The 18,324-nt window shown below is 39.6% G+C and overlaps 2 protein-coding genes across 2 annotated transcripts in view; one reads left to right on the top strand and one right to left on the bottom strand.

The window, feature by feature from the left end:
• The window catches only part of dnmt1 (DNA (cytosine-5-)-methyltransferase 1), a 265,280-nt gene that overhangs the window by 180,110 nt on the left and 66,846 nt on the right, over positions 1 to 18,324 (top strand). The window lies entirely within an intron of this gene.
• The window catches only part of p2ry11 (purinergic receptor P2Y11), a 173,134-nt gene that overhangs the window by 153,642 nt on the left and 1,168 nt on the right, over positions 1 to 18,324 (bottom strand). The window lies entirely within an intron of this gene.

Below are 18,324 nucleotides of genomic sequence, written 5' to 3'. Positions count from 1 at the left end.
ACCAAGTTCCTGTAGTTCACCTCCTTCTAAGGAGGTGAACTACAGGAACTTGGTGTCTAATCGAGGAGTAGTGAATGTTTTTTTTTTCAGGGTGGGTAAGAGAGCAATGATGCTGTGTTAGTAGACGTGGACAGGCAGGTCTGACCTGAGAAGAAAAGCCTATAAATGAAGCTGTAACAGAGGAGTAACAACGGGTGGAAATACCTCTTCGCAGGCAAGAGTAGAGAGCATGCGATGTGAATTATAACCCTGTTCTCCACAGCAGGCTTTTAGTGTGTGCTAACTTTCTGCAAATATTGTCTCTGCAGACAAACTACTCCAGACTGCAGACAGAAATGAGTTTAATATTAAGGTTTTGTCACATAAAATCCCTTTTAAATTATAGTAATGTCTCTGTATCTCTGTGTGCCAGTCGACTTACACAAGACTGCCCAAACTTTCCCATTTATTATGTAGCATCCGTGGCTTGACTGATGAAATAGTGCCTGCTGAGAAGATGGATAATTTCATTGTTGTTCTTATTCTATAACATTGAATGTCTTTTATATTTTCTCATTTAATTTAGTTTCTATAATGCATTGGAGCAGGGTTTTTTGGGGGGTTGCAAGGTATTACGTTTTATGCAGAAAATTGTGTAAACTGTAAATTCATAAAAACATCAACGAATTTGATAACCACCGTTTAATTTTTGAAACACAGTTTTTTCTTCTTCCACAAAAGTACATCTGGATATACACTCACCTAAAGGCTTATTAGGAACACCTGTTCAATTTCTCATTAATGTAATTATCTAATCAACCAATCACATGGCAGTTGCTTCAATGCATTTAGGGGTGTGGTCCTGGTCAAGACAATCTCCTGAACTCCAAACTGAATGTCAGAATGGGAAAGAAAGGTGATTTAAGCAATTTTGAGCGTGGCATGGTTGTTGGTGCCAGACGGGCCGGTCTGAGTATTTCACAATCTGCTCAGTTACTGGGATTTTCACGCACAACCATTTCTAGGGTTTACAAAGAATGGTGTGAAAAGGGAAAAACATCCAGTATGCAGCAGTCCTGTGGGCGAAAATGCCTTGTTGATGCTAGAGGTCAGAGGAGAATGGGCCGACTGATTCAAGCTGATAGAAGAGCAACTTTGACTGAAATAACCACTCGTTACAACCGAGGTATGCAGCAAAGCATTTGTGAAGCCACAACACGCACAACCTTGAGGCGGATGGGCTACAGAATTTGGCGTAAACAGAATGAGAACATGGATCCATCATGCCTTGTTACCACTGTGCAGGCTGGTGGTGGTGGTGGTGTAATGGTGTGGGGGATGTTTTCTTGGCACACTTTAGGCCGCTTAGTGCCAATTGGGCATCGTTTAAATGCCACGGCCTACCTGAGCATTGTTTCTGACCATGTCCATCCCTTTATGGCCACCATGTACCCATCCTCTGATGGCTACTTCCAGCAGGATAATGCACCATGTCACAAAGCTCTAATCATTTCAAATTGGTTTCTTGAACATGACAATAAGTTCACTGTACTAAAATGGCCCCCACAGTCTCCAGATCTCAACCCAATAGAGCATCTTTGGGATGTGGTGGAACGGGAGCTTCGTGCCCTGGATGTGCATCCCACAAATCTCCATCAACTGCAAGATGCTATCCTATCAATATGGGCCAACATTTCTAAAGAATGCTTTCAGCACCTTGTTGAATCAATGCCATGTAGAATTAAGGCAGTTCTGAAGGCGAAAGGGGGTCAAACACAGTATTAGTATGGTGTTCCTAATAATCCTTTAGGTGAGTATACTTTTGTGGGGAAAAAAATCTTTATTTGTAAGTGTTTCTCTGTCCACTCTTTGCATGCACATCTATATTTATACATGAATGGTTTGTGCTTTTGTTGTATCTTTCTATAGAGGTTTTCCTCACCCACTGTCGCCTTTATCTTGCTCACTGAGAATTGTAAGGCAATATTGTAAGGAGCTCTGTAAAAACCTGCTTTAGAACAGTATATATTGTTAAAAGTGCTATTGAGCTGAACTGAAAATGGTTCTATTCAGATTTATATGTCTAGCAGTACTTTAAAAAAGATTTGCTCTCATCTTAATACTGAAAATATATTTTCTAGATTTGTTTAGTAATATTTTTTAATAATCTAGATAATTTAATAATTTGCTTTAAATTTAGAACAATGGCAATTTAAAATACAATTATTTAATTTTGGAAATGTTTTCTGCAGCATAAATGCATCTTGTTAAAGCATAAAAAAACATTATCTAACTCTAGAGCTAATTAAACAATAATAATTGTATGACAATGAATAAAGAACTCACTATTTGTAAATAGCCTAATGATATATTAACAATGTAGAGAATACAATATATAAACTATGAATAACTATAACTAGTTTGCAAATTATTTGTTATTACTATATAATTATTATAAATTGTTACCTATTATTTTTCACAGTATACATTTGGTATTTGTACATGAGATATTTCTGTTATGAAAATCCAGATAGCTCAGGCTCATAAGTACTTAACCCAATCTGATTGCAATTACATCTATAGGGCACAGCTGATTGGTTCCCGATGTATTACCCTCCACCTTCCCCAGCTCCACCTGTATAGATCTGCAATGGGTAATTCATGTATGCCTGTACAGCAGCAGCACATCTTGCTCATAGCAGCATGTCGTGTGTATTGGCAGTGGCACTTGCTCTGAGCAGCAGCAAAAGCTATAATCAACAGCAGCAACAATAACAGCAGCAGTGTAGCAGATCTAATCCGTCAAGACCAAACACATTTACATACTCATACGCATTACCATACCAAACTCTCCGAGAGTTTTCATGACAGAAATATCGAACTGCCTTTTACATTTTAGGATGGGGGGCCCTCACACCAGGATGATCATATTTGCAGGTCCATTGCATCTAAAAGATTGAAACCCCCCGCCTTAGAGTCTAACATCGTGTCCATTGAATTTATACAGCTAGAAGCTGTCCACGCCAGACTCGACAAAGCGACCGTTGCAAATCCATTTGTCCTTCGAATGAGAAGTATGAGTGCTTGAAGCATGTCATAAATAGAATGGGGCATCAGCTTACCATCGTAAATTTGTGGTGCCGTGCAGCACTGGGCCGCATCCAGTGTAGACAGCATCACTTGACAATGGGTTCTATTTGATTTTGTCGCATCTAGTGTAGACATGTGTAAGCAGTGGTGTGAGATGGTGTTTTAAAATGAGGCAAAGTCCTCACATTTTTAGACATATAAAATGTAAATTACACTTAATTTACCTTGCATAAACATTGCATAAAAAGGAGAGACCAATTCTACTTTGTATGTTTACTCTAGCTTTTTACATTTATTCCATAAAAATAACTAAAGGCAGTGACAATTTAAACAATATACATTATTTGTGAACTAATGTTCAGCTTTTCTTTGTAATAGTCAAATATTTTCATCAGTCATCAAGATTGTACACACTGGTCACAGACCCAGACATGAAAATGTACCTTTAATTTCCCCAAGCTGATTGCTTTCCCCCACAGTCATCATGTTTTCAGGCCATTTCAAGTTTGATTCTGACATGACAAAGTGGTGATATCTGAGTGGCTGAGTTGTTTCCTTACTTTTTAATTGGTCTTCCCATTAACGTCATCATTATCTTCAGTCAGGCCGATTCGAGAACGCGCACGAAAACAAGAAGCGGGATTTATCGCACAAACCAATCATAACCGATCATATCCAGTCATAGTGCGAAGGACCCATTGCCTCCTCTCACGTGACTTTCCCCATTCATTCTCAATTACCCCCCTGAGACTGCCTCCCTTGCCTCCTCGGAAAAAACACCACTGGGTGCAAGATACCAATGTGCAACTTTTAGGGGTAGATAGATGTACCTTTGAGAGTACTGCCCCACTATCAAGCCACTGTACCACTAAAGATTTGTGTACATTTTAATTTGAGTGTATTTAGGTGTCCTTGGAATCAAAACATTTGAAAACCCCTTTGTTAACAACACACACTAGCTGTTAAATAAAAAATCAGAACCGTCAGAAAACCCTCTACAAACAAATTACAGCAGCAACATGTTGTATAATGTTTGAAATGAATATAACTGGTTTAGTTGCTTACAGAAAACCACTCCTGCATTGGTCTGTTCCCGTTACACTTGCTTTACAAACCTGTTGTTCTACCTCCTGTTGTTGTTGTCGTTGCTACACTCCAAATCCCATCATAGCCCATCTGCTCTATTACCCTCCATTTGGACGTCCATTCTTGATCCTCCATAAAGAAACTCCATTTTCTGGCAAATTGGGTTTGTTGCCTATGCCGTTGCTGGACTGAGTAATTATACTTAGAGCGCACGGCTCACTGGCCGCATATCGCATACGATTGGGGACCTCTTAGCTGCGGAGACTGTGATGGAAAGGTTTTGTAAGTAACGCAAGGGCACAAACAGAAAGCAAACATTGCGAGGCGCCTGAGCTGCTGCCAACATGAGAAAGAACTTAATTTGGGCTGTAAAAGCTACTTGTCGGTAAGCTCCTTTCTCGCCTCTCGGCTCAGGCTACGCGGCTTGCTTTGTACACTTTTTAAGATGTACCAAGAATCTTTGAAAAGTTCAAATAGCAGTTCAATTAGAAGTGGAGTGGCAGGTACTCCTGTTGTGTAATTGGGCACCATCTCTTTACGCGAGTCAGCAATTTATGGTGGTCTCACAACTAACGATTTACTGCTATCCCTCACAGCGTGAGTAGGCGCGTGCCGAGCGAGAAAGAGAGCGAGGGAGTCTGTGACCGGCGGATAAGCGCTACCTTAAATTTGGCTGCTGATACAGTGGAAGTGAGAAGCCTTAATTCAATCTTATTTTGCTTGTGTATTGCTGTTTAATGGTGTGGTGTAAAAATAAATGAATCAATACTCCTGCCTGCATGTCTCTGTTCCCACCAGAGTAAAGAGTTAGGGAATAATTGAATGAGTGCCTCTCAGACTGAGACAAATGACTCTCATCTGTGACTGATTGTACTCACCAGCCCCTGCTCCCCCGTCCCTCTCTTTCTCGCTCGCTGCCCCGTTCCCTCTGTGCCCGTGTCCTCTGACTAATGTTAAAATTCAAATCAGCGTTATTGGCAGCAGAACAAACAATTTGGTGCCAAATGTTTTGGATTCGCTCTCTTCCGAGACGAGAAACCGAAATAAAGCATTGTTCGTTCGGTTGCAGAGAACATAATTATTGCTACTCGTTTTGATTAATTTGCCCCTTGAGAAGTTTTTGAATGTATTTAATGTCTAACTAAATAAGTTTGACTTCTCCCCCAGTTTTTGTGTTAATCAACATTAATCCACGTATAGGGTCAATCCCTGTGCAGCTGGCTCAAAGAAGGCTGTGAAAAATGGACAGAATGAGGAAGCTCCTGTTGTTGTTTTTTCTGTTCCTGTGGGATCAGGCTCTGGCATACGGCAAACCTCCTTTAGGCTACATAGTTTAGCGGCACAGACCGAAAACAAATTGCCAGTGGGGTGAGAGAAACAGACCTAAAAATAGACTGAAAACAAGTCTTACACAATTTTGCTTTGCCATTGAATACATCTTTATCTCCTCGTGCCCGACCGGCAGACAACAATATGCATGCTGATTGACAACAGCAACGTTTATAGCCTGACAGATTTATTTTGTAAACATCCAGAAAGCTAAAGAGATAATGAGATTTTTTTTTTAGTATTATTTCATTGTTCAAAAAAATCATGTGTTGCAACCCCTCAAAAACTTTAGGTAACACTTTATTTCGATGGTCCACTTTAAACATTCTACTAACTCTAAGTAACTTTGCAACTACACGTGTTTACTGGCGTGAGGGCGGGGCAACCTGTCACTCACATGACATCACTGCATTAGCAAACCACAACCATCCAATCAATTCCCCAATGACAAAATCGATCGACAAGAATTCTTGTTCAAGAAGCCATTTTACTCAGATATACATCACAATAAGGAAGAAAAGAATATCGCAAATTCTCTTTTATGCCAATTTTAAGATGTTTTTTAAGATGATTCCATCAGCTTCATTGTTATTCAGCAATAAACTGTAATTCATGATGTCACTGCTTTTGAGTGGGTCCTGCTTCATGGTTTGTGATGGGCACCCACTGGTTTGCGATATGCCACTGGCTTTTGGGGCAGCAACAATACTGGTAAAAGTGTGCGATTGCATCTCAATTCAGACTCAGTAGTTCTTTCCCCACCAGTTCAGGCTTATTTGTGAAGCAATTTATTTAAAAAGAACCCATTCCCATTCCTTGCTACATTTCAGTGCTAATTTCATGCTAATGATTTTTGATCTTTAATCACAAATGGCCCATGATAACTAGTTTCGCCCCAACTACTAAGAACTGTCCTAAAATGATTGAAGGATAACAGGTAAATGTCAGTTGGAGGGAAGTGTGGCAGATATTAATGTAAATGTGAGGGCAGACGCTGCAGGCGTTCATGAAAACTCAGCGCTGTCTGCTGGCGTTAACTGCTTTGAGTGCATGATGGTTCAGGAAGAAGCTTTAAAAGGCTAATTCCAGCTTTACACGGCCTCTACTCCTGCTGATTTCCGCTCGTAAAAGCCCCCTGTTTTCTTATTGATGACTTTTCCCTCTTCTCATTCACTTTAATCGCATTACCATATGAAACAGAAGGAGCAAAACTATAAGGCGAACATCCATATTTTATAACGGCATTTAATTAGGCTAACCTGTGTGCAGGCGAAGCAAGCCTACTGCAGAAGACCTAGTTTTTCACAAATAGAAATGGGGATCATCAATAACATCTTGTGAGAATGAAAAAGGTCTGGGATACAGATGGAAAATATAAAAACGTTAGGGCTTCCGGTGTTCCATGTTCAATTTATCTTATTAGTATGCAAGTGAGCTCCGTGCCATTTACATAGCAAACTTTATATTAGAACGGGAGGCATAATGCACACACCTTGGTTTCTTACCTTGGAAGCTGGCATGCATATTAATCAATGCATGCATATTGAACTGCGTGTTGAGTATTTGTCGCTATCTACTCTACAATCTACTGTTTTCTTAGCAGTCACGGAAATGTGCATAGTAATTAAGGAGCATATGTCTGCTCTGTGTGTGTGTGTGTGTGTTTGTGTGTGTGTTGGGAGAGGTAGAAGGCCAGCTGGGAGGTTAATTAAATATGCTGGTTCCTTGGAGGCAGAGTGGAACGTAGCACACCTGCCTGCGTGCACTAGCTCTCTCTGCGCGTGGCATGTAATGAGAGGCGCGAGTGTGTGAGTGTGTGTGTGTGAGAGTGGAAGCAAATCTCCTCAGTGAGTGGCTGCATTTCTCTGAGGTTAGGCTATGTGTTTCATTTACTGCTGAAAACCAATGTAATTAAAGAAAGAGATTTCATTTCCGTGGGAGTCAAAATATTGACAGTCAGAGTGTGGTATTTGCACGGTATGCACATGAACGATAATGACCCTAAGCAGGCAGAATGAATGAAATGCTTATCCCGTCGTGAGGCTGCTGGGGAGGTGTTTGCTGAACTGTAGAGCATTGAGTCCTCCCTGCAGTTTGTATTATAGTAGGCTAATACATGTGTTCGAGTGCGCAACAATGAACTATGACACGAGGCTTCCACTTACAGTAAAGGTGAATGGGGCATGCATTAAAGAGAGAATGAGGGATTGTACCATCTGAAGGCTACAGGCAGAAAAGTGCTTCATGGAATACACTGATGGAATAAGGTTGCTCTGAGATATTGTGAAGAAAATGTGCAGAATTTTTCATGATGGACTCCAGTTTGGCTGGCTTTCCTTTCTTAATCCTTTTTTTTAAGCCATGCTGAAGAAATAAACATACCGGCCAGCATTGTCTTTCACTAAGTTTGTTTTGAATTAGAGATGTCCCAAGCCGATCTCAAGGAATGGAATATGGCCGAATATTATATATATATTTTTTAAATGATCGGTATCGGCTATCCTAAACCTGATCCTTTATTTTACATCAGCTGTCATGCAGATGTTGTGCAGTAGGTCATGGAAAATGGTCCTTCAAGTGGGTTTGCCAACCGCCATTAAAAGAAAATAAAAAGAAAGAAAATAAGAAGCTCAAACGTGCAAGCATGATGCGCAAGAACCAATGAGGTGTTTACATATTAAATGCACAATTTTATAACGAATCAATCAAATGTTGCTAACTGTTTATTTTCTTAGTCTGAGGCATTGTTGCCATAACACGTCGCTATGAGTTATCTATCTATAAAACAATATTTTATATAAAAATGTATATATAGACATATATAAATATGTATATACACTGCCCGGCCCAAAAAACGTCGCTGTTTGGTGTAGCTTTTCATTTCTTAAACACCCATGTAGGAAGACGCATCATGGCCATCTTCCAGGATGACAATGATTCATCAAGCTCAGATTGTGAAAGAACGGTTGGGAGGAGCATGAAGAATCATTTTCACACATGAATTGGCACATGAGTCCAGACCTTAAATTCACTGAAAGTCTTTGGCATGTGGTGGAGGAGACTTTACAGAGTGGTGGACTCTTGCATTGACAATACAAGATCTTGACCAAAAATGTATGCACCTCTTGAAGGAAATAACAATACAACATTTATTTTCATCGAGAGGTTCTACATGCTGCTACATGCCGAACCATTCTTTCACAAATTGAGCCTGATGCATCTGATTCATGGCTCTTTTTTATTATAAATTTTTTTTTAAGGGCTTCTTACTCATTACTCCATTGTTGTGGAAAAGGCTGACATGTTGAATGAACAATATGCCAATCCACTTATTCATTACGGGTTAAATCACCAACTCATTCAGTAAAGGTCCTTGTTCTCAAGTGAGCTTGTCAAATATATGCTCCGTCACAGCTGGCTATTTCCAAGGCTATTTGCTCAATCTCGGTTTTGCTATATTCAGTCTTTAAGGACAGTGTATTACATTCGAAGGACTTACGAGTCCACGGGAGAACGATTCGTTCATGACCAGAACATCACTAGCACACAAGCCTAACAGCCTTCTCATAAATAGCTTAGATGGAACTGACGATAATTCATATCTGCTATTTAACACACCAATATGGTGATAAAATCTGTGAATATGAAATTTTAATTAACCTATAAAGAAGCAGCATAGAGCAGTGTCATTCAATTTCTGCGAAATACATTAGCTGCCATATGCCATAAAAATGGCAAGCCCCACAGAAATCTAAGGGCAAGCCCCGCCATGTTCATGAAGATCTTGATAATGCAGTAAGGCAAGGTGAGATCGGTACTGGCGGCTTTTGAGGAATATTTCATACGTTTGTAAAAATCACAACAAGCATGAGTGCCTCTACAGAATCCCTCCAGGATGAACTGCCTTGAGGGGTAAATTTCGATGTATAACATGAAACGAAATTGCACGTAAGTCTGCGCTGGAGTTGTCTGTGATTGTTCAGTCAGTCGCAGGCTGTCTGTGCTCTAGTCTGACAGGAACACTGGGCTTCTGAGCTGCACAGGTCCCTGTGCTCGGCTCCTCAGCCTGCAGCTGGAGATAGCGATCAGACATTTGACACTGCGCGAAACGGCAGGGTTTGCAGACTCTGATTTGGAGCCTCAATACTTAATGAGGATCTGGAGGAGGACGACCTCAATCTTTCACTCATCTGTGGCTAACAGATGCCTCCCATTTTTATTTCTGCTTCTCTAGCTTCTTTCAAGCCTTTGTAGCTCACAACAGTACGCCTCGAAGCAAACAATTGCCAATAAACCATTTGCGCTGGCGTTATTTGTTGCCGTGAAGCCTTTTCAGTGTGTCGGAGATGCAAGAAAGCTTTGTATGTTTGGAAGCTTTTAGATGTACTCTTCAGGGAGAATGTGCTCTGCTGTTAAGACCTCAAGATGCCATCTTTCACATATGTACTGTATACACAGACGCCCACTGCTTTTGCTGTTTCTTTTTGTGTTTGGGTCAGGGTTGGGTAGGGTATCGAGAACCGGTTTCTTAATTTCGATAAGACATGCGCATTTCAATTCCGCTTAACGATTCTGGTGTTCGCATTTTAATTTGATTTTAAACCATTCAAGCACAAGAAGATGCAAAAGAAAACTCAGTTTTCTGTGCAGCGCATACGTCCAAAGAGAGCCTCTTATAGTGAGCGAATACTGAATACTGAGTTGTCTTTCATGTTTTCTTGCACTTGAATGGACAAATATACACAAAATGATGTAAAAATATCCATATAAACACAGTTGGTATGTTTTAAGTGAATGTGAATAGTTGAGAAAGAAAACCCATGTGCATCAGTTTATTGAATCTGTGCAATAGCTCTTAAAGTGACAGCAGCCTAATAAACCCGCTGCTGTCTGTCATTAATGTTAATACAAAAAAGAAAAAGAAAATCATCCACTGATCTTGACTGAACAACTTTTCTAACTTTAATAAAGTTTAATCTATATTTTGTTTATAAAAAGAAACCTATGCAGTGTTATTTTACATTTTGATTTCAATTTCTGTACCTTAAAGCTGCCGTCGGCAACATTTTGGGGGGTGAGATCTGACTGTCAATCACAGATCGGGCACACGCCACCCCTCGCGCACGTTACAATCACATGCACACGCCGGAAAATCAAGTAAGCTCATTTAGAGTATAAATGACGTTAGCAATTGCAATCTATCGGTAGATTAGCCAGGACAGCATACCTCCAAATACTCCATGGTGTTGATGGATGCTGATGAGATGGGCGCGTTCACTGAAAATCTGGTGCACACGCACTGACGAGCATGAACTCGGTGGGACTGTGGGAGGGTGTCCGTTGATAGTGGGGGAGGGGCATGAGAGTTGTAAACATTCAAAATGTTCCTAAATCCACTCAATCTGCCAGACTTGCCGACTGCAGCTTTAACTTTTTTTCAGTTGAATTTATTTGTGCTACTGCTAATTTGTTTATTTTTTCTTATTTTATAACTGACTGTTTACTTGTCTTTAATAATGTTGGAAATTTATATTAGTTAGTCTAGTTGTTTCTGCTGTGGTATTTGTTAAAACCATAGGCAAAAAAGTTTTTCACAGAATAAATAAGTTTGATATCTAAAATGTTTGACGTCATTTTATTTTTACCTTACTGGATTCGAAACTGGAATGATCAGAATCGGAAATTACTCATAACGTTTTTTTTCTTTAATTAGCATTAAAAATACTTTTCATTAACTTTTTATAACAGGACAAGGCCCAATTGTGCTTTCAGAAATCCATTCAAATTATTTTAAACTGACACAGCCTGGCTCTTTCCAACCTCTCTAAAAGACTCTTGCGCACTCATATCGATCAAAGAGCTTTCTCTAGAGTGTAGGCGCCCTTATTCAGTTCATGCAGCACATACTGCGTCTCGGTCCATGATTGCAACATTCTTGAAGAATTCAGAAGAAAAATGTTCTGACTTTATGTTTGAATTTAGATAAGACACATCTGGTATATACCCACAACGTTCCTATGGTAAAAAAAAAAAAAAGAGTTCTCCGAGTCATATTTTGTTATGAACAGAAACCTTTACCTGTTTATTTTATCTTAGTTTTCTCTTGTATGTTGCAATTGCCTAATATTACCCCACACTCCCCTAGGCAAGCTTCTCTCCTCCTTAATCCATAATGTTAAATGTCCAGATGGACCTGACCTCTCAATGTTCAAATGAAACTATGCCGCTGGTTTGGTTGTCTGTTTGACTGAACAACAGAGGTTAAGTATTGAAGCTCTGACCCTCGCCAGGATCACTGACAAGAACAGAACCCTAGCAGGAGAAAAAAAGGAAGGAGAGGTGGAGAGAAATGAAAAAGCCCATTGTAAAATGTTTCACTATCTCATGGCTTGAGTTGCATTGCTATCTGACTATCTGATCATTGAAGCTTGTTTTTTCACTCCATGCCTTCGTCGTCCTCCTCTCTCTCTCTCTCTTTCTTTTCTCATTCTCTGTCTGCCATCCATTTCCCCTCCCTTCCATCCACAATTTTCAGTCTTTTTCCTTAAAGCAGACAAGCTATAATACAAGACATCATACATGGTAAACACAATTCATACACAGTCAACAGAACTGTGTATTCTGGCTGATTTTCTATCACACCCTGCCACACATTCACAAAGTCAATGACTTCGGTGAGTGCGCACACAGACCAGGCTGATGAGAGATAATAAATGATGACCTTTGACGGCTCTGTCTGAGCCCGCCATGGTAGCTGAATGATCAAGTTTTAAATCTCCATAGAAACTGCAGGCCGCCTGTTTCCTCCCACTCTTCTGCTGGGGTTTTTTTTTTTCCGGTGGCGTCTCTTTCTTTTTGCCAGGCTAATGTGGCTCAGAAAGGCTAGGACTGAGGTTTTGAAGTGCGAGCGCGTGCGTTTTTTTTTTTTCTGTAATAATAACCACTGCACAATAGGTAATCAGGTCCGGATTCTTGCTTCGAGAGTGTTTCTGTACTGTTTGCATGCGCGAGTGTGTTTGGTGATGGAAACAGTATAGGTGGTGAATAGCAGGAAATGAGGGGAATGATGATTACAGAGCATGCTTTTGCCACAGACTCATGTTTTTAGCATCCATCTCCTTCTCATATTTTCTCTCCTGCAATCATTTCATCAGGCGCTCTTCTCCTCTGGGCCCCTCATCACTTCCTCTTCATCCCCCATGCCATCCCTCGCCCCGCATTTGGCGCCAAATTGGAGGAATGTTTTCCTCTCTCTCTTTTGCTCCTTTGATTGTCACATTTGCCTCCATTTTGCTCTGTTTTCATTGGCACAAATGGCTTTTTTCTCCTCTCTGCCAAAAACCTTGTCAAGTAAGACTCCTGCAAGAGCTTAGTTTTCAATCTTCGTCAACAATAAAATGAGAAATCAGCATTAACCCAACAGCACATTTCTTTAGTGCAACTATAAAAATGACCGAGCAGATTACACAGTAGAGTGGTTTGCGAATCATTAGAGACAAATCCAATGCTAGTGATCTTTGTGATTTCGGCTGACATCAACTAGGCTGCAAAGTCTATTAATTAATGTAAACATGCCAATTGCATTTGGCAGACACTTACATTTACATTTAGTCATTTAGCAGACGCTTTTATCCAAAGCGACTTACAACCGAGGACTAAACCAAGCGAGTCATCATGAAGAGGCAAAAACAAAGCAAGAAGTGCTCAAAATACAAAGTTCAGGCATTGCTCAGAGTAGCATAGGCCACACAAGGGTGGATTTAAAGGAAAAGGAAAGTTTTTTTTTATTTTTTATGTTAAGTGCTCACGGAAGAGATGAATTTTCAGTTGTGTTATGAATGTTGTCAGGGATTCTGCATTCCGGACGGGGATGGGGAGATCATTCCACCAGCATGGAACCGTGAATGAGAATGTTCTGGAAAGTGATTTTGTGGCTCTCTGTGATGGTTGCACTTTTACCCAAGGCAACTTATAGTGCATTTGGGATAAATTAAACATTTTACATTTAGGTAACAAAGTAACAAACTTGTCGTTACTAGTACCAATTGATCTACCGCAGTGCTTCCCAAAATGTGGGCTGTGGTGGGCTACAGAGATATTGCAGGGGGCCGTAAAAAAGCAAATTACAATTAAAATGGTCTTTCTTTGCTCTCATCCATCCATCCGTTATTCCCGCTCATTTTAAGGGTCTGCTTCATACACACATTTGATTTGCCTCAGGTTTTACCCTGGATGCCTGAACACAATCCAGAACTGAAAGTATTTCGAACAATTAGATGCTTGTAAAAAAAAGAGCAGAGTATGACAGTGCATCAGCCTCATCATGAGATTACAACTAAACGAAATACACTTTCTTACGCCTCTGAAGTTTGGGGAAGCTCTGATCTACAGGAACACTATAACGTAACTTTCTAAAACCCAATGCTAATTTAATGTTGGTCTAAAAAAAGTTTCACTCTGAAATACATCACATTATGGAGGTAAAATGGGTTCATGGTGATTCTACCCACTCAAATCTATCAAAATGTTTCCTTCAGAAATGTGTGGTGTGTATCCATGCGAGTGCCAGAGCTTTCACCACATCAAAGCATTTCATCTTTTGGGAGAGTTCCTATTCTCATCCTTCATAAATGTACCAATTATCCATTTGACATAACACCGTTATCCAGGGGGACTTACAGAGCATTCAAGGTAAACATTTGATGATCAGTTTGTGTATTCCTTGGGAATCAAACCTTTGACCTTGGCTTTACTAGTGCCACCCTCAACTGGCTGAGTTAAAGGAACCAAAAATAACACAATCCATAATTCTGCTGCTGTTGCATTGATCTTTTGACTTTCGCGACCAGCTTTAGCAATCATGTCACACATGCCTTCTTTTGTCCCCACATCCTTTTTTATCTGAGTTCAGATCCATTGAAGTTTGGAATTTTGTTATCTTTGCGGGGGCGAAGAAGAACTTGAGGGGGAGGGAAAACAGCAGGGTGCGGTTTTAGCATAAGCATATGCCCGCATTAAAAATTGAACCAGGAGCTGTTAAAATAACAAGGGAATGCCAGGATGTTTGATGGTAAGTAGGACAGAACGTTAAATCTTTTATTTTGTACCAAGCTGATGTATGGCCACTAAGGGTCTCTGCCCTCCAGAACAAGTCTTCGTTCCACTAAGTCCCCTTCCTTCCCTCAGTCAACTCACTCTCTCTTTCCCCATCCCTCCATCTACTCATCCAATCATGAGTCAAACAGGAGCTTCCCCGCTGCAGGTGTCCACAGTAACTCTAGCTGAGTTGCAAATGAAAGCTAATGAATAATGAAAATGGCATCAACGATGTTGATCGTAATTCTTTTTTTGGGTTGTTTCTCTCAGTTTATGTGCTCAGCTGGAGCGCTGCTGTATCCATGGAAAAGGCATTCTGCCGCTTTACTCCTTTCTTGAGGAGATACAGTGGTATAATCAATTGTTTCAATCGCTGAAACTGGAAATGAAGATTTTCCAGTCTATTGCTAATCCCCACCGTCGCCCCCGCCCATCTTCATTGTTCTCCTTCAGTGCAGTACAGGAAAGGTCAGGATGGAGAGATGGATTTAAAAGCTGTGATTGCAGCAGAGAATCTTGTGCCCTTTCAGAGATGAGATTGAGGGGTTGTACATCTCCGTCTGTCACCAGTGAGTGTGCTGACCTCCTCCACCTCTGCCTTTTCAAGCCTTAGTGAGAACAACCCTTGGTCCTTCCAGGCCAGCATCCATGCTGACAGACAGGAGAGAGCATGAAAACAAGGAGCTTATCTGACTGAAATTCATCCGGAATGAAGCTTCACACAATATGAAATAAAAGGAACTAGGTACCAGAATTTACAAACATCACCACATGCTCATGTTTCAAACAATTATCACACATTTGCTTGCAGTGAAAGTAAAACTCAACTTTACTGGTATAGCAATGTTTTGAATATTTTAGCTGTAGTTTTATATTTCACTGTAATATGTCATTTATTGTTGAGCTGTATAGTCCAAAAAGTATAGTACCAGCCATGGTTATTATTGCTATACTGTACTTGCTTGTATTTTGTTGTTTACGTTGGTCTGCACTTGTTGTGTGACAAAAAAAAAAAAGGATTTTAGAAAAAAAAATGGTAGGCTATTAAACTTTACAGTGTTTTCTCTAATTTGACCTGCTTAAAATGCATTAAATGGGGTTGAGTTAGGGAAGAAACTGATGGTGGTTTGAAAAAAATATTTTAAATAAGCATATTTGATTAACAAAATGTTCAAAATCCAACCTGTTTTCTGTAGTGGTATAGTTGCACCTACTATTAAAACTCACTCTGGTAGTGTTTTGGGATCTGTAAGATTTTTTTAATGTTTTTGAAAGAAGCCTCTTATGCTCACCAAGGCTGCATTTATTTAATCAAAAATACAGTAAAACAGTACTATTGTGAAATATTATTACGGTTTAAAATAACAGTTGTCTATTTGAGTCCGGATACGTTTCCTTTGTTTAGTTGTCCGTTCTCCGTCGTTTTTAAGTGGTGGTTGTGTTTCTAATGTTCTGAGTATTTTGAGTTATGTTAACACAGACTGCTGTGTTAGTATCCCATCTCATCCTTATTTTGTGATGTCAAAGCTGAATTTTCAGCATACTCCAGTCTTCAGTGTCACATGATCACATGATGATCTTTCAGAAATCATTCTAATATGATGATTTGCTGCTCAAGAATTTTTTTTTTTAATTATTAACCATATGCATCAAACAGTTGTGCTGCTTAATTTTTTTGCGGAAAATATGATTTTTGTTTTTAGCATTCTTTGAGTAGTTCAAAAGAACAGCATGTATTGGAAATAGAAATCATTTGCAACGTTATAAATGTCTTTACTGTAACATTTGATCAATTTAAAGCATCCTTGCTAAATAAAAGTATTCAATTCTTTAAAAAAAAGAATTGTATTGACCCCCAAGGATTTGATCAGGAGTGTATCCATGAGCTTAACAAGCAGTGTCGCCTTCGGTGCCGTCTGCTCTCTCTCTTTATTATTATGTAGAATATTGAGTATTGGATTTCCTTGGTTCCCCTCAGCATCAGATCCGCTCCACTGGATTTTCCCAAAATGTTCTGCCCACAAGCAAAATGTTTCCCTTTATTCACTTCATCCAGTCCTCTCTATTCTCTTCTTGCGTCCTATCACCTCTGTTCTTTCATTGCCCTTTTGCTGGATTTCATCTCCTCGTTCCCGTCGGCCTCTAGCATAGGAGAGTAAACACAGAGTGTGTAATTGCTCCCTGTTGCCTTCTGTTTTTGTAGTAATTGCACTAACGACTGCAAACTGTGCTTCAGATGTCCCAGACCAGCAGCCACTGTCCAAGGTCACCTCAAGGCAAACACAGGAAGAAGAGTAACAGGCATGTCACACATACCCAACACAAAAATCTCATAGTGCAACTGCGGTGTCAAAATTCAATGGCCACTTGCAATGTCCATACAGTAATCGAAGGCAGGCAGGTTAACATGCAACCAGTGAAGAACAATGCTGAACAGTCCAGTTTAAATCCAAGCTGGTTAGTGCTGGTCTATAACCAGGGGTAATTTAGTCAGGGTTGGAAACATTATAAATATTAGTAGCTTAGATTCATAAATATATTATTAGAATAGTAATATATTAATACATATTATAGAATATTAATTCTAATATGCAATGTAATATAGATGCAACTGGTTCACAGACACTTCTGCTGGGTCTTTTGCTAGTGGCCATTTACAGTTGACCTCAAAAACAGTTAAATAATCAAAAGAAGCAATTCACAGTTACAATATGGACTCTCCAAAGAAATGATTTTTCTTTTCTTACCCCCAGAACACTAAAGAATATATTGTGAAAAGGTCTGTTTCTTTTTGTCCATACAATGAAAGTCAGTATACTCTCAGAAAAAAATACGTTTTCCTTCAAAAAGATACACTTTTATACCTTATTTACCCCCTAAAGTGTGCCGCCAGTGACAGCTTTTGTATCTTAGAGGGTCCAGATTGGACAAAAACAGATGAAACATCAAAATACCTTTTGTGTGTGCGTGTGTGTGTGTGTGTGTGTGTGTGTGTGTGTGTGTGTGTGTGTGTGTGTGTGTGTGTGTGTGTGTGTGTGTGTTTCACAGAAGAAAGTCGGTTTGGAATGACATAAGGGTGAGTAAAACAAAAAAAAATTAATCTATGCCTTTAACATTTTGATGTCGACTCTACAGTTGTCACAGTGTGAAAAAACTCGAACTCTCCTATTAGTCAACAAAGCTATAATAACACAAGGTTTCCATTTCACTCAATGCTTTTTAATGAACACTGTTACTTGAAAATAAACAATTCACTCATTTATTTTTAAACATTAAGCCTGTGCTACGTTAAAGTTCAGAAACATAAAACACAAAAATGTCCTAGCATAATAAGCATATTTTTTTCCCAAGCAACTGTCCTAATGAGGTGATGTCGCTGTAATACTGATGACAAGACGCTGCTATCCAGCTCAATGCTTTAAACCGGAGAAGTGGCTTAATACATAATAAACACTGAGCTCTACAGCTACGGGTCACCTTGACAGCCTGTTCCCTTGACAATCATTATTTTGAGAATTTTTTTTGAAAGTTTGCTTTCTTTCCAGAATACTCTAACCAAAGTGTTGGTTACACTTTATTTTACAGTGTCTTTGGCTACGTTCACACTGCGAGCCTTACTACTAAATTTCGAATTATTGATCAGATACGATTTTTTTTAATATTTCTGATAAATCCAATATTTCCGATAGCTGTTCACATTATTGTTTTAAATGTTGCTAATATCAGATTCCAGTGCGAACAGAT

This window comes from Rhinichthys klamathensis, unplaced genomic scaffold, assembly GCF_029890125.1.
Source record: "Rhinichthys klamathensis goyatoka isolate OS25496 unplaced genomic scaffold, OSU_Roscu_1.1 h1tg000004l_1, whole genome shotgun sequence".
Classification (NCBI taxonomy): domain Eukaryota; kingdom Metazoa; phylum Chordata; class Actinopteri; order Cypriniformes; family Leuciscidae; genus Rhinichthys; species Rhinichthys klamathensis.
This window is presented reverse-complemented; position numbering and strand designations above follow the sequence as displayed.